Source organism: Triticum dicoccoides, chromosome 6A (assembly GCF_002162155.2).
Source record: "Triticum dicoccoides isolate Atlit2015 ecotype Zavitan chromosome 6A, WEW_v2.0, whole genome shotgun sequence".
In the NCBI taxonomy this organism is placed as follows: domain Eukaryota; kingdom Viridiplantae; phylum Streptophyta; class Magnoliopsida; order Poales; family Poaceae; genus Triticum; species Triticum dicoccoides.
In genome coordinates, this window is record NC_041390.1 from 123150621 (window position 1) to 123162209 (window position 11589).

Genomic DNA, 11589 nt, shown 5'->3' on the forward strand with positions numbered 1-11589 from the left:
TGGGCGCGACGCCATGTGTCGGCGCGCGATTTGCTGCGGGCGGCGGCGGACGTGTTCGGCGGCCGGCGGACGTGTCTGGCCGTGCGGAGAGGGGTGGATCTAGGGTTTTGGGGAGAGGAGAATGAAAATTTCGGAGGGGGGCTATTTATAGACATAGAGGGAGCTAGGAGAGTCCAAATGAGGTGCAGTTTTCGGCCACGCGATCGTGATCGAACGGTCTAGAAGATGGAGAGGTTTTTGGTGGGTTTTGGGCCAAATAGGAGGGGTGTTGGGCTGCAACACACACGAGGCCTTTTCGGTCCCTCGGTTAACCGTTGGAGTATCAAACGAAGTCCAAATGGTAGGAAACTTGACAGGCGGTCTACCGGTAGTAAACCAAGGCCGCTTGGCAAGTCTCGGTCCAATCCGGAAATGTTTAATCCCCACACACGAAAGAAAGGTAGAAATGACCACCGGAGGAGAACGAAGCACCGGACTGCAAAACGAACAACGGGGAAAATGCTCGAATGCATGAGATGAACACGTATGCAAATGCAATGCACATGATGACATGAAAATGAGATGCATGACAACGATGACAACACACGGAGACAAAGACCCGAACCCGAGAAATAAAATAACTTAAAGCCGGAAACGACAAGAGTTGGAGTACAAATTGGGAAAGTTACATCCGGGGTGTTACAACACTCCACCACTACGAAAGGATCTCGTCCCGAGATCTAGGACTGAAAGAATGCCGGGTACTCAGAACGGAGGTGATCCTCGCATTCCCAGGTAGCTTCACGGTCGGAATGGTGTGACCACTTGACTTTGAGGAATTTGATTGACTTGTTGCGACTCTTGCATTCAGTCTCTTCGAGAATAGCAACGGGGTGCTCACGATAGGATAGATCTTCTTGGAGCTCAATGTCCTCGAAGTTGATGGTGCGGTCAGGAGTCTTGAAGCACTTTCGGAGCTGAGAGACATGGAACACATCATGAACATTTGCAAAGTTTGAAGGAAGCTCGAGTTGATAGGCGAGGTCGCCTCTCTTGCTGACAATCTTGAAAGGTCCCACGTATCTGGGGGCAAGCTTCCCTTTGATACCGAAGCGACGAGTACCTTTCATAGGAGAGATGCAGAGGTAAACATGATCTCCGATCTCGAAAGCCATATCACGGTGCTTACTATCATAGTAGCTCTTCTGGCGGGATTGGGCTGCTTTAAGGTTATCTCGAATGACTTTGCACATTTCCTCTGCCTCTATGATTAAGTCATTACCCAAAAGCTGACGTTCACCGGTTTCGGACCAGTTGAGAGGGGTACGACACTTCCTGCCATACAGAATTTCAAATGGGGCCTTGCCGTAACTTGCTTGAAAACTGTTGTTGTAGGAGAATTCAGCATAAGGAAGACAATCCTCCCACTTCATGCCGAAGGATATCACACAAGCCCTGAGCATATCTTCAAGAATTTGGTTGACATGCTCGACTTGACCGCTAGTCTGAGGGTGGAAAGCTATGCTGAAGCGGATGTTGGTGCCCATGGCCTTCTGAAAAGAATCCCAAAACTTGGAGGTAAAGATGCTGCCACGGTCTAAAGAGATCACTTGTGAAATACCGTGCAGAGAGACAATCCGAGAGGTATAGAGTTCCGCCAATTGAGCTGCAGTGATTGACTCTTTGATAGGCAGAAAGTGAGCCACTTTGGTGAGTTTGTCGATGACAACGAATATAGCATCATTGCCACGCTTGGACTTTGGAAACCCAGTCGCGAAGTCCATTTCAATGTGTTCAAACTTCCATTCTGGAATGGCAAGAGGTTGGAGGAGACCAGCTGGCCTTTGGTGTTCTGCCTTCACTCTTCTGCAGACATCACATTCATTCATGAACTGAGCAATCTCGCGCTTCATTCGAGTCCACCAATAAGCCTGCTTGAGGTCCTGATACATCTTCGTGCTCCCAGGATGGATGGAGAGGACAGAATTGTGAGCCTCGTTCATGATCACTTTACGGAGGTCACCTTTGGGTACAACAATACGATCCTCGAAGAAGAGAGTGTCCTTGTCGTCAAGGCGGTAGCACTTGTACTTGGGTTGACTCTTGGCAATCCCAATCTTCACCTTTTTCACCATAGCATCAAGAAGCTGAGCTTGGCGAATCTGGTCTTCCAAGGTAGGAGAGACTTGAAGGTTGGTGAGGAAACCTTGAGGAACAACTTGCAGATTAAGTTTGCGGAAAGCTTCACAAAGCTCGGGTTGATAAGGCTTGAGAATCAGACTGTTGCAATAAGCCTTCCTGCTCAATGCGTCAGCAATCACATTGGCCTTGCCTGGAGTATACTCGATACTCGGATTATACTCTTGAATCATTTCGACCCATCGAGTTTGCCTGAGGTTGAGATTAGGCTGAGTGAAAATGTACTTGAGACTCTTGTGATCAGTGAAAATGTCCACTTTTCTTCCCAATAAGAGATGTCTCCAAGTCAAAAGAGCATGCACAACTGCCGCCAACTCGAGATCATGAGTGGGGTAGTTCTTCTCATTGGGCTTCAACTGGCGAGAGGTATAAGCAACAACTTTCTTCTCTTGCATCAACACTGCGCCAAGACCTTGGAGAGAGGCATCACAAAAGACCTCGTACGGCTTGGATTCATCAGGCGGAGTCAGAACTGGAGCAGTGATCAATTTCTCTTTCAAAGTGTTGAAAGCAATGTCACACTCCGGAGACCAAACGTACTTGACGTGCTTCTGGAGAAGATTTGAGAGAGGCTTCGCGATCTTAGAAAAGTTTGCAACGAATCTTCGACAGTAGCTTGCGAGACCGAGGAAGCTACGGAGTTGCTTCACGTTCTGAGGAGGTTCCCAATTCACAATTGCAGACACCTTCTCAGGATTCACCGCAATGCCCTTGGCAGAGATGATATGACCAAGATAAAGAACCTCATCGAGCCAAAATTCGCACTTGGAGAACTTGGCGTAGAACTTGTGTTCTCTGAGCTTATCGAGTACCAAACACAAGTGCTTGGCATGATCTTCCTTGTTCTTCGAGAAATCCAGAATGTCGTCGAGATAGACCAAAACAAAGTCATTGGTGTAGGCGTTGAAGATGAAGTTCATCATGCGAGAGAACGTCGGAGGAGCGTTGACGAGGCCAAAAGACATGACAGTGTATTCATATGAACCATAACTTGTCCTGAAAGCCGTCTTGGGAATATCTTGCTCACGGATACGAATCTGATGATAACCCATATAGAGATCAAGCTTGGAGAATACTTGGGCACCTTTGAATTGTTCGAATAGCTCGTTGATGTTGGGAAGTGGGTATTTGTTCTTGATGGTCTTCTTGTTCAATGGATGGTAATCAACACAAAGTCGGTCTGTTCCATCCTTCTTCTTCACAAAAAGAACACCACAACCCCACGGATAAGAACTAGGCCGGATGAGACCCATTCTCTCTTGAATATCGAGTTGCTTCTTCAGCTCCTTCAACTCTTCAGGTCCGAGCTTGTAAGGACGCTTGCACACAGGTTCCGTGCCGGGCTCAAGATCAATGACGAATTCAACAGGCCGGTGCGGAGTGAAGGAAATATGCCCTAGAGGCAATAATAAAGTTATTATTTATTTCCTTATATCATGATAAATGTTTATTATTCATGCTAGAATTGTATTAACCGGAAACATAATACTTGTGTGAATACATAGACAAACAAAGTGTCACTAGTATGCCTCTACTTGACTAGCTTGTTAATCGAAGATGGTTATGTTTCCTAACCATAAACAAAAGAGTTGTTATTTGATTAACGGGATCACATCATTATGAGAATGATGTGATTGACATGACCCATTCCATTAGCTTAGCACCCGATCGTTTAGTATGTTTCTATTGCTTTCTTCATGACTTATACATGTTCCTATGACTACGAGATTATGCAACTCCCATTTTCCGGAGGAACACTTTGTGTGCTACCAAACGTCACACCGTAACTGGGTGATTATAAAGGAGCATTATAGGTGTCTCCAAAGGTACATGTTGGGTTGGCGTATTTCGAGATTAGGATTTGTCACTCCGATTGTCGGAGAGGTATCTCTGGGTCCTCTCGGTAATGCACATCACATAAGCCTTGCAAGCATTGCAACTAATGAGTTAGTTGCAGGATGATGTATTACGGAACGAGTAAAGAGACTTGCCAGTAACGAGATTGAACTAGGTATTGGATACCGACGATCGAATCTCAGGCAAGTAACATATCGATGACAAAGGGAACAACATATGTTGTTATGCGGTCTGATCGATAAAGATCTGCATAGAATATGTAGGAGCCAATATGGGCATCCAGGTCCCGCTATTGGTTATTGACCGGAGACGTGTCTCGGTCATGTCTACATTGTTCTCGAACCGTAGGGTCCGCACGCTTAACGTTATGATGACAGTTATTATGAGTTTATGCATTTTGATGTACCGAAGATTGTTCGGAGTCCCGGATGTGATCATGGACATGACGAGGAGTCTCGAAATGGTCAAGACATAAAGATTGATATATTGGAAGCCTATGTTTGGATATCGGAAGTGTTCCGGGTGAAATCGGGATTTTACCGGAGTACCGGGAGGTTACCGGAACCCCCCGGGAGCTATATGGGCCTTAGTGGGCTTTAGTGGAAAGGAGAAAGGGGCAGCCCAAGGTGGGCCGCGCCTCCCCCCTCCCCTAGTCCTATTAGGACAAGGAGAGGTGGCCGGCCCCCTCTCTCTCTTCCCCCCCTCGAGGAATCCTATTCCAACTAGGATTGGGGGGGGGGGGAATCCTACTCCCAGAGGGAGTAGGACTCCCTTGGCGCGCCCTCCTTGGCCGGCCGCCCCCTCCCCCTTGGCTCCTTTATATATGGAGGCAAGGAGGCACCCTAGGACAGAAGTTGATCCTCATGATCGTTCCTTAGCCGTGTGCGGTGCCCCCTCCACCATATTCCACCTCGGTCATATTGTAGCAGTGCTTAGGCGAAGCCCTGCGACGGTAGAACATCAAGATCGTCACCACGCCGTCGTGCTGACGAAACTCCTCCCCGATGCTTTGCTGGATCAGAGCCCGGGGATCGTCATCGAGCTGTACGTGTGTTAAGAACTCGGAGGTGCCGGAGTAACGGTGCTTGGATCGGTCGGATCGGGAAGACGTATGACTACTTCCTCTACGTTGCGTCAACGCTTCCGCAGTCGGTCTGCGTGGGTACGTAGATCACACTCTCCCCTCTCGTTGCTATGCATCACCATGATCTTGCGTGTGCGTAGGAATTTTTTTGAAATTACTACGTTCCCCAACAGTGGCATCCGAGCCTAGGTTTTATATGTTGATGTTATATGCATGAGTAGAACACAAGTGAGTTGTGGGCGATATAAGTCATACTGCCTACCAGCATGTCATACTTTGGTTTAGCGGTATTGTTGGACGAGACAACCCGGACCAACATTACGCGTACGCTTACGCGAGACCGGTTTCCCCGACGTGCTTTGCACATAGGTGGCTTGCGGGCGACTGTCTCTCCAACTTTAGTTGAACCGAGTATGGCTACGCCCGGTCCTTGCGAAGGTTAAAACGGAGTCAAATTGACAAACTATCGTTGTGGTTTTGATGCGTAGCTGAGATTGGTTCTTGCTTAAGCCCGTAGCAGCCACGTAAAACTTGCAACAACAAAGTAGAGGACGTCTAACTTGTTTTTGCAGGGCATGTTGTGATGTGATATGGTCAAGGCATGATGATGAATTTTATTGTATGAGATGATCATGTTTTGTAACCGAGTTATTGGCAACTGGCAGGAGCCATATGGTTGTCGCTTTATTGTATGCAATGCAATCGCGATGTAATGCTTTACTTTATCACTAAGCGGTAGCGATAGTCGTGGAAGCATAAGATTGGCGAGACGACAACGATGCTACGATGGAGATCAAGGTGTCGCGCCGGTGACGATGGTGATCATGACGGTGCTTCGGAGATGGAGATCACAGGCACAAGATGATGATGGCCATATCATATCACTTATATTGATTGCATGTGATGTTTATCTTTTATGCATCTTATCTTGCTTTGATTGATGGTAGCATTATAAGATGATCTCTCACTAAATTATCAAGATGTGTTCTCCCTGAGTATGCACCGTTGCCAAAGTTCGTCGTGCCCAGACACCACGTGATGATCGGGTGTGATAAGCTCTACGTCCATCTACAACGGGTGCAAGCCAGTTTTTGCACATGCGGAATACTCAGGTTATACTTGACGAGCCAAGCATATACAGATATGGCCTCGGAACACAGAGACCGAAAGGTCGAGCATGAATCATATAGTAGATATGATCAACATAATGATGTTCACCAATGAAACTACTCCATCTCACGTGATGATCGGACATGGTTTAGTTGATTTGGATCACGTAATCACTTAGAGGATTAGAGGGATGTCTATCTAAGTGGGAGTTCTTAAGTAATATGATTAATTGAACTTAAATTTATCATGAACTTAGTCCTGGTAGTATTTTGCAAATTATGTTGTAGATCAATAGCTCGCGTTGTTGCTTCCCTGTGTTTATTTTGATATGTTCCTAGAGAAAATTGTGTTGAAAGATGTTAGTAGCAATGATGCGGATTGGATCCGTGATCTGAGGTTTATCCTCATTGCTGCACAGAAGAATTATGTCCTTGATGCACCGCTAGGTGACGGACTTATTGCAGGAGCAGATGCAGACGTTATGAACGTTTGGCTAGCTCAATATGATGACTACTTGATAATTTAGTGCACCATGCTTAATGGCTTAGAATCGGGACTTCAAAGACGTTTTGGACGTGGTGGAGCATATGAGATGTTCCAGGAGTTGAAGTTAATATTTCAAGCAAATACCCGAGTTGAGAGATATGTAGTCTCCAACAAGTTCTATAGCTAAAAGATGGAGGAGAATCGCTCAACTAGTGAGCATGTGCCCAGATTGTCTGAGTACAACAATCGCTTGAATCAAGTGGGAGTTAATCTTCCAGATAAGATAGTGATTGACAGAATTCTCTAGTCACCATCACCAAGTTAGTAGAACTTCGTGATGAACTATGATATGCAAGGGATAACGAAAACGATTCCCAAGCTCTTCGTAATGCGGAAATTGACGAAGGTAGAAATCGAGAAAAACATCAAGTGTTGATGGTAGACAAGACCACTAGTTTCAAGAAAAGGGCAAAGGGAAGAAAGGGGAACTTCAAGAAGAACAGCAAGCAAGTTGCTACTCAAGTGAAGAAGCCCAAGTATGGTCCTAAGCCTGAGACTAAGTGTTTCTACTGCAAAGGGACTGGTCACTGAAAGCGGAACTACCCCAAGTGATCGGCAGATAAGAAGGATGGCAAAGTGAACATAAGTATATTTGATATACATGTTATTGATGTGTACTTTACTAGTGTTTATAGCAACCCCTCAGCATTTGATACTAGTTCAGTTGCTAAGATTAGTAACTCGAAACGGGAGTTGCAGAATAAACAGAGATTAGTTAAGAGTGAAGTGACGATGTGTGTTGGAAGTGGTTCCAAGATTTATATGATCATCATCGCACACTCCCTATACTTTCGGGATTAGTGTTGAACCTGAATAAGTGTTATTTGGTGTTTGCGTTAAGCATGAATATGATTTGATCATGTTTATTGTAATACGGTTATTCATTTAAATAAGAGAATAAATTGTTGTTCTGTTTACATGAATAAAACCTTATATGGTTACACACCCAATGAAAATAGTTCGTTGGATCTCGATCGTAGTGATACACATAATCATAATATTGAAACCAAAAGATGCAAAGTTAATAATGATAGTGCAACTTATTTGTAGCACTGCCGTTTAGGTCATATTGGTGTAAAGCGCATGAAGAAACTCCATGCTGATGGGATTTTGGAATCACTTGATTATGAATCACTTGATGCTTGCGAACCATGCCTCATGGGCAAGATGACTAAGACTCCATTCTCCGGAGCGAGCAACTGACTTATAGGAAATAATACATACTGATGTATGCGTCCGATGAGTGTTAAGGCTCACGGCAAGTATCGTTATTTTCTGAACTTCACAGATGATTTGAGCAGATATGGGTATATCTACTTGATGAAACATAAGTCTGAAACATTTGAAAAGTTCAAAGAATTTCAGAGTGAAGTGGAAAATCATTGTGACAAGAAAATAAAGTTTCTACGATCTGATCGCGGAGACAAATATTTGAGTTACGAGTTTGGTCTTCAGTTAAAACAATGTGAAATAGTTTCACCACTCACGCCACCTGGAACACCACAGCATAATGGTGTGTCCGAACATCATAACCGTACTTTATTAGATATGGTGCGATCTATGATATCTCTTACCAATCTACCACTATCATTTTGGGGTTATGCATTAAAGACAGCTGCATTCACGTTTAAAAGGGCACCATCTAAGTCCGTTGAGACGACACAATCTGAACTGTGGTTTGGCAAGAAACCAAAGTTGTCGTTTCTTAAAGTTTGGGATTGTGATGCTTATATGAAAAAGTTTCATCCTGATAAGCTCCAACCCAAATCGGAGAAATATGTCTTCATAGGATACCCAAAGGAGACTATTGGGTACACCTTCTATCACAGATCCGAAGGCAAGACATTCGTTGCTAAGAATGGATCCTTTCCAGAGAAGGAGTTTCTCTCGAAAGAAGTGAGTGGGAGGAAAGTAGAACTTGATAAGGTAATTGTACCATCTCCCTTATTGGAAAGTAATTCATCACAGAAATCTGTTCTTGTGACTACTACACCAATTAGTGACGAAGCTAATGATGATGATCATGTAACTTCAGATCAAGTTACTACCGAATCTCGTAGGTAAACCAGAGTGAGATCCGCACCAGAGTGGTACGGTAATCCTATTCTGGAAGTCATGTTACTAGACCATGACGAACTTGCGAACTATGAAGAAGCGATGGTGAGCCCAGATTCCGCAAAATGGCTTGAGGCCATGAAATCTGAGATGAGATCCATGTATAAGAACAAAGTATGGACTTTGGTTGACTTGCCAGATGATCAGCAAGGCATAGAAAATAAATGGATTTTCAAGAGGAAGACGGACGCTGATAGTAGTGTTACTATCTACAAAGCTAGAATTGTCGCAAAAGGTTTTCGACAAGTTCAAGGTGTTGACTACGATGAGAGTTTCTCACTCGTATCTATGCTTAAGTCTGTCCGAATCATGTTAGCAATTGCCGCATTTTATGAAATCTGGCAAATGGATAAACAAAACTGCATTCCTTAATAGATTTATTAAAGAAGAGTTGTATATGATACAACCAGAAGGTTTTGTCAATCCTAAAGGTGCTAACAAAATATGCAAGCTCCAGCGATCCATCTATGGACTGGTGCAAGCATCTCGGAGTTGGAATATACGCTTTGATAAGTTGATCAAAGAATATAGTTTTATACAGACTTGCGATGAAGCCTGTATTTACAAGAAAGTGAGTGGGAGCACTATAGCATTTCTGATAAGTATATATGTATGACATATTGTTGATCGGAAATAATGTAGAATTAATCTGCAAAGCATAAAGGAGCGTTTTTTAAGAATTTTTTCAAAGAAAGACCTCGGTGAAGCTGCTTACATATTAAGCATCAAAATCTATAGAGATAGATCAAGACGCTTGATAAGTTTTTTCAATGAGTACATACCTTGACAATATTTTGAAGTAGTTCAAGAATGGAACAGTCAAAGAAAGAGTTCTTGGCTGTGTTACAAGGTATGAAATTGAGTAAAGACTCAAAGCCCGACCACGGCAGAAGATAGAAAGAGAATGAAAGTCATTCCCTATGCCTCAGCCATAGGTTCTGTAAAGTATGCCATGATGTGTGCCAGATCTATTGTATACCCTACACTGTGTTGAGCAAGGGAGTACAATAATGATCTAAGAGTAGATCACTGGACATTGGTCAAAATTATCCTTAGTGGAATAAGGAAATATTTCTCGATTATGGAGGTGACAAAAGGTTCGTCGTAAAAGGTTACGTCGATGCAAGTTTTGACACTGATCCAGATGACTCTAAGTCTCAATCTGGATACATATTGAAAGTGGGAGCAATTATCTAGAAGTAGCTCCATGCAGAGCATTGTTGACATATATATTTGCAAAATACATGCGGATCTGAATGTGGAAGACCCGTTGACTAAACTTCTCTCACAAGCAAAACATGATCACACCTTAGTACTCTTTGGGTGTTAATCACATAGCGATGTGAACTAGATTACTGACTCTAGTAAATCCTTTTGGGTGTTGATCACATATCGATGTGAACTATGGGTGTTAATCACAAGGTGATGTGAACTATTGCTGTTAAATCACATGGCGATGTGAACTAGATTATTGACTCTAGTACAAGTGGGAGACTGAAGGAAATATGCCCTAGAGGCAATAATAAAGTTATTATTTATTTCCTTATATCATGATAAATGTTTATTATTCATGCTAGAATTGTATTAACCGGAAACATAATACTTGTGTGAATACATAGACAAACAAAGTGTCACTAGTATGCCTCTACTTAACTAGCTCGTTAATCGAAGATGGTTATGTTTCCTAACCATAAACAAAAGAGTTGTTATTTGATTAATGGGATCACATCATTAGGAGAATGATGTGATTGACATGACCCATTCCATTAGCTTAGCACCCGATCGTTTAGTATGTTGCTATTGCTTTCTTCATGACTTATACATGTTCCTATGACTATGAGATTATGCAACTCCCGTTTTCCAGAGGAACACTTTGTGTGCTACCAAACGTCACACCGTAAATGGGTGATTATAAAGGAGCATTACAGGTGTCTCCAAAGGTACATGTTGGGTTGGCGTATTTCGAGATTAGGATTTGTCACTCCGATTGTCGGAGAGGTATCTCTGGGCCCTCTCGGTAATGCACATCACATAAGCCTTGCAAGCATTGCAACTAATGAGTTAGTTGCGGGATGATGTATTACGGAATGAGTAAAGAGACTTGCCAGTAACGAGATTGAACTAGGTATTGGATACCGACGATCGAATCTCGGGCAAGTAACATACCGATGACAAAGGGAACAACGTATGTTGTTATGCGGTCTGACCGATAAAGATCTTCGTAGAATATGTAGGAGCCAATATGGGCATCCAGGTCCCGCTATTGGTTATTGATCGGAGACGTGTCTCGGTCATGTCTACATTGTTCTCGAACCGTAGGGTCCGCACGCTTAACGTTACGATGACAGTTATTATGAGTTTATGCATTTTGATGTACCGAAGATTGTTCGGAGTCCCGGATGTGATCATGGACATGACGAGGAGTCTCGAAATGATCGAGACATAAAGATTGATATATTGGAAGCCTATGTTTGGATATCGGAAGTGTTCCGGGTGAAATCGGGATTTTACCGGAGTACCGGGAGGTTACCGGAACCCCCAGGGAGCTATATGGGCCTTAGTGGGCTTTAGTGGAAAGGAGAAAGGGGCAGCCCAAGGTGGGCCGCGCGCCTCCCCCCTCCCCTAGTCCTATTAGGACAAGGAGAGGTGGCCGGCCCCCTCTCTCTCTTTCCCCCCTCGAGGAATCCTATTCCAACTAG